Here is a 5,946-nt window from a genome sequence, read left to right on the forward strand (position 1 = left end):
TTTTTTTTTTTTTTTTTTCCTCCTTCACATTAACAGTCCTGAACTAGTACAACTGAAAAAGCTGTTATTCTTTGGATTTTACAAAAGACAAAAAAACACGAAACCTTGATCATGTGAGCGCAGCGTCGTCCCAAGTGTACCTTTCAAACAGGGGTCAAAGGATAGAATTCCAGGTCATCTCTTTGGTTTCACAAGTGTAACCTGAGCTAGAGGTAAACAACTGCTCCGCTCAGGAGGGATGGGGAGGTGTGAGACGGGTAGCAGTGGCATACGAGAGACAAATCATTGGGGTTTATTCGGGAACTACCAACACAGTGTAGGAGGGTCCTCTGTCTGTGCATTTGACACCTGAAGATAACGAATTTCCAGGAATAACTGGTGTTTACTGCCTGGATCAATTTGCTTTGAGGTGCAGTAACAGACGGGAGACCAGGAGGAAACGTAATAACATCACACGTCTGGCAGAGACACTGGCCGCTGGGTGTAACCTGGCTCGCTGTTCACTGTCAATTAGAAAATGAATGAAGGCATCAGGGAAGCTGTAAATTTCCAGGAGACACACTTTATTTACATGCAAAAAACTGGACAATTCACAGATATTATCGGTGTCAGTATCTGCAGCATTGGTAATCTTTTGATCTTTTAATCAGATGTAAATGCAACTCATTATTTGAATATTATGTTTTTTATATTATGTGATTAAAATATATGACAGTCTCTAGATACAGGGCTGTCAGTGGACCAATGTCCTGTCAGACCTGTGAGAGTTGGTGATCCTCATCCAGGTCAAACAGTTCGCACATAGATCACAGTCTTCCACAGGAGATCTGGGTGGATTGAGAGATCACATTCCTCTGCCAGGGCACAGGAGAGAGTGGAAACCATCACATATATCTCCACTTTGTCTGACCATCGGGTTGAAAGCACTCTTCAATCTTACCGTTGCTTGTGATAGCTGTAAAATCCACTCAGGGCTGCGTATCTGGCAGAATTACTTCGGAGTCGAAGATCAAGAGAAGATAAAAAAAAAAAAAAGTCAAAGTTGAACAGGATTTCAAAATCTGTAAACAGAAAAAGCAGACCTGCTCAAGAATTTTCCTCACAGCAGAGATGGGTACACATGTTGGTATGTTCCAAATACATGTGTCAGTATGATGCAGTTTAAAGTTGCAGGGAAAGTAAATATGGCAGGACCACAGCAACACCAGCTACCTGTTTACGACATATTCTCCTTTGACCTACATGAGGTGCATGAATTGTGTTTGTTCTATTCTGCCGTGGTCACACTGTCGTTTTACAGCATGACGGTCCTGGGGCCTCTCTGAGTTCCCTTCTGCTACTCTGGCCCTCTCCCCAGGTCCAGAGTGTGTAGTTGTTTCATTTGTACAGCAAAGGGCGGGCTGAGTCCCGCATCAGGTCAGTGCAGTTGGAAAAACCTGTCTCTTTCTCTCACTCTTGCTCTCTTTTGGCTCCTCAGTGCGTTTCTGATTTTACTACCAATGCAACAAACAACCATGCACGCGCCCAAGCATCACACAACATTCATGCATGCACACACTGCACGACATTGCACTGATGACCGCAATGTCGTTCTTCGTGTTAACGCAATAATTTTGTCTTAAATATATATTTTTGGCTTTATACTCCCTCACCTTTTTCGTGGCCTTAGAGTTGGGTCATGATGGTGTTTAGGTTAATTCGTCACTCTGAATTTCTGGTAGGTGTGAGTGCAAACGGTTGTTTCTCTATGTTGGCCCTGAAAGAGACTGGTGACCTGTCCACAGTGAACCCTTGCCCAGTATCAGCTGGAATCGGCTCCAGTAACCCCACGACCCTGACAGAGAAAAAATATAGATAATGGATGCATGACTAGATGCAGAGTCCTCATTCCACAAGTGTGAGGATCCTTGCTGTCTATCTGGTTAGTTATTGAACAAACACTCTTTTCCAATCTCATCAATTGTACCTTGAGCAACACTCATGCACGTGTTATGTTTGGTCTGATGTTTTGCATGCATGAGGGTGACAATTAAACTGACCGTGACCTTTATAGCTATACAGCAGCCACATTCAGCACGAGCACCTTCATCCTCAAGCAATTAGGATGTTAGGATGCCATTGTCCACTGAAATCCAAGAACTCTTAATATCTTCATTAATGTTGCTTATGTCTTGTTTTTCTAATAGTATTGTGTGTCAAAAATATCATCTTGCAAGTTCTTTTTCTTATAAAATATGGGAAGACGTCTGCCCCAGTAGGTCGAGCTCTGTGATTGGCTGACTTTACAGAGCAAAACAACGGTGTTTTAATTCTGATCCATCCCGGTGGCCATTGTTTCGGGGGTTCCAAATAGAAAACTTCCAAATAGAAAACTTATTTTACCATTTGGACATGTGGACTTGTTTTTCCACATTTGTGTCAAATTATAATTTCCATTGTAATATTTCAGTGAATTCCTGTCCATTTGAGAGTCATTACATGTCCTTAGCCTAGAATACAAATGAATGTACCAGCTTCCCATTTGAAGTTATAAATGTGCATGAAACATCCTCTGACCTACACCCATTGTTATGTTTCCCTGACATGTGAAAGACAAATATTTTGGGCAACATTTAACATTTAACATTTCCTTAACCAGAGAAGAACTCTCTCATGAAAAGTTTTTGAACTGGCTTCATAAACTAGGAGCATTTATCAAAGACGCCTTCATGCATGTGGGCTTCCAGATATTTGGATGTGAGAGGACCTGAGATATTGATAGCGGATGGCTACAAGTAGTTGGAGTGTGGGAGCTGAGTCTCACTGACAGCATAAATCTCAACAAGCTACAGATTATCATTCATCATCCCTCAAAGGGAGCCGTTGGCTTTGCTAATGCAAATGGATGCATGTATTACTTTACTCAGGTTCCATCCCCAAACAGTCATGATCCATGTGTGTGGTCTCTTAATGTGATATCTCCACTGCCTCTACAAAAACCAGCATGACAGACTGCCAGCGCAGCAACAACCACTTTGATTTTTCCGTACAAGGATGAATCAGCACTCTTGAATAAGCACTCAGTGACCCGTGGCTTACAGATCATCAGTGGCCCAGCACCCAATGTTCTCCGGGGTCCCTAATCGATGCTGAAGGCTGAATACCTTGCTGTTTACCTCGGCTCTCCCTGCTGGTCATCACATCCCAAGTCACAGCAACAAGGTCATGAACTCCATGTCGCTCCAAGATTTATCAACACAGCAGTATGTGGGTATGTATGTCTCTGCCTGTAGTTCTGCCTACAGACAAACATCATTTCGTCTTTGTCCCAGCCTTGTTGGATTAAGGTCTTGAATGGTCTTGCATCACAACTAACAAATTCTAATAATTTCTGCCTTTCACCCAGGTAATGGACAAGGGTGCCTGTTGTTCCTGCTTGTTTATGATATTGCTGTGTCTATTAGTCTCCTGCCAAGAGCAATAAGGAGTAATTTAGATTTAGAAGTACACAGTAGAGGGGACCAGGCTTCATCATTGTCATCAAGTCATCATTGTGCACATCTAATTTATTTATGAATGTGTGTTACCCTTGGATTTCCAACTCTGAAGCCCAAACAATAGGCTGTAATACTGGAAAAATGTGGGATTGCAACATGAACGTGTAAACATTACATTTCCTTTAACACTGTGGACTTTTGTCACCTGTATGTTTTTGGAAACTGTATTGAAATACAGTCTGAAACAGAAATGGAATAGGATCAGCAGGAAATGGATTAGTGCCCTGACTCTCTCTTTCTTTATTTGGGAAATGCTGTGCATGGAAATTTGATTTTAATTTCTTTTTCAAACATATATTTATTACTTTTTGATGAAAAAGTGCTATTTCTCATCAAAAATGAACCCAAATATGAAAAAGAGCCTTCCTGTTGAAAGAAAAAGCTAATGCAGACTTGGCTTTGCTGACTTTCTAGTTATTCAAACATTGTGCGATATAAGCATTAGCTCTATGGTGTATCCACTCCATGATTTTTGTCACATTGTGAAGTAAGTAAATTCCTATATTAGAAAGGTTGAGTGAAAACACAAACAAATAAACAAAATGGCATGATCATAATTTTTTTCTTAAATGATTACGCACCTGTTCCTGGATTCTTTTTCCTAATTCTTTGTGTCGCTCACACCAAATGAATGCGTCATATGGAGGCAAAAGACTTTAACCAATTTGCCCTGTAATGCACTCAGACCTCCTGCTGTCATTGTCCTGTATTTACCAGTACTTTTAGTCCTCTGTGTGACTCTCACATGTTCCCTGTAAATGAAGATTAGATCAAATTATTTTACCAAGACATGGGCTTCTCGTGATCATTTAAGAGCCATTTGTATCTAATGGATTTGTCTATCATGGAATTTTCATTAGTAGCAGTTCAGTTAAATCCTGTACATTCACATGTCTCTGTTTTGCATGACTCCATGGCAGGTATGCAATTGGGACACTTATTCATGCCACTTTAAGCATTTACAGAGCCAATATCTGGCAGTGCGGGAACGCAGCAAGACCTTTCTGATTAAGTATAAAAATGCAGTACATAAAGATAAGATTGCACAAGACAGAAGAGGGCCAACAGGAGAAAGTCTTATAGAATGAGTGCAGGTCGCAGAAATGGCAAGTGTTGGACTTAAATCAGAGAAAGTTATGCTATTTGCATTACTATTAATTAGCTTAGCCAACTTTCACCTGCATGATGGTAGCAGGTCATACTGAGAGGACAGGAGGTGGGATAGGTCCTCCAGGATTATCTCACTGATCAAACAGAGAACAAAGGCCATAATGATCCCTCCGCTTGATTATTGCTGTTGCTGTTTGAACCAAATGCAGTAATCTTCCTTCAATATACTTTACAGAACAGCCTGATAAAACAAAAACGTAATTCTTTGTTTGACTCCACATAACCACAATCAATCTATGAAGGAGTTTTGAACGGACCAAGTCTGATTGACTGGTCCAAGTTAAAGTGCTCTCAGTGTAAACGCAGAGGGACTTATGGGATTGGACCTACAAAGTGACCAATAATTACAACTCTCAAATGAATGTAGTGGAGTAAAGGACCCGTTGCTTTCCTCAGCATTATACTAAATAGTATAAAATTTAAATAGTACAGTAAAAGCACCTCAGAATTGTCCGGTACTTGATCAAATTTGTTTCTTTTTTCGGGAGATTATTTTGGATGAGCCACTGACAGCTCCACAGCAAGAGGGGAGCGCAACAGGGTGAAGATTTCATCACTTCAGAAATCAGAAGTCAGAATTAGTTGATCTTAGGAAGGAAATTGTTTGTGTCTCAGGTGCTCTTGACAGAATATTCAGCCAGACGTGAAATATGTACATGCACAATACCTTTAGAAAAGCATAGAAAACATCTTTCAACCCAACAGCAATAATATAAAATAAAATCTAATTATACACAGCAGGTCATGGTCATCCTGATTCATGTGAAGTTATGTAATAATACTGACAGTGACTCCTGTGAGTCTCTACATGTTGAATGACAGACTGAAGAAAGCATGTTTGCAGAAACACAGTAAAAGTAAGCGTGCTTACTTACCGTGAAAATAACTCTTTAAACTTGAACCTCCAACTCTTCGAGCGGACATAATGGATTTGATTCTGACATGGAAACACAAAGGAATCATTCATCTCAGGATCATTATATAATATATTGATGTCGTCCTCTTTGGAGCTTTGGGTTCCCAGTGCAGCATGCCTGTTGGACAGGACGGAGGAGTCCTGCACATAACTGCCGTATAGCAGACTATCGCTTGAGGAAAATAGAAACTATTTTGATCACACCATGTGGAAAGCAAAAACAAGCCATTTAACCTCAGGCATCCCCAGCACTCATCTATGCAGATTTATCTATGTTTTTTCAGCTATTATAGATTTGTCTCTAAAAGGAGTGAAATTATGAAC

At 40.5% G+C, this 5,946-nt stretch overlaps 1 long non-coding RNA gene across 4 annotated transcripts; it reads right to left on the reverse strand.

Annotated features, from left to right (window-relative positions):
* On the reverse strand, positions 1-5,741 carry LOC115058384 (uncharacterized). Of its 4 annotated transcripts, XR_003842062.1 has the most exons (5): positions 5,582-5,741; positions 1,653-1,834; positions 941-1,061; positions 759-854; positions 1-503 (listed from the first exon to the last, which is right to left on the reverse strand). It is a non-coding gene; the product is annotated as an uncharacterized LOC115058384 (long non-coding RNA). The 4 variants fall into 4 exon arrangements; XR_003842063.1 differs by lacking the exon at positions 1,653-1,834; XR_003842064.1 differs by lacking the exon at positions 5,582-5,741 and having other exon boundaries at positions 941-994; positions 1,653-4,499.
* Positions 5,742-5,946: the final 205 nt, after the last annotated feature.

The sequence above is a fragment of the Echeneis naucrates genome, chromosome 17 (genome assembly GCF_900963305.1).
Source record: "Echeneis naucrates chromosome 17, fEcheNa1.1, whole genome shotgun sequence".
In the NCBI taxonomy this organism is placed as follows: Eukaryota; Metazoa; Chordata; class Actinopteri; order Carangiformes; family Echeneidae; genus Echeneis; species Echeneis naucrates.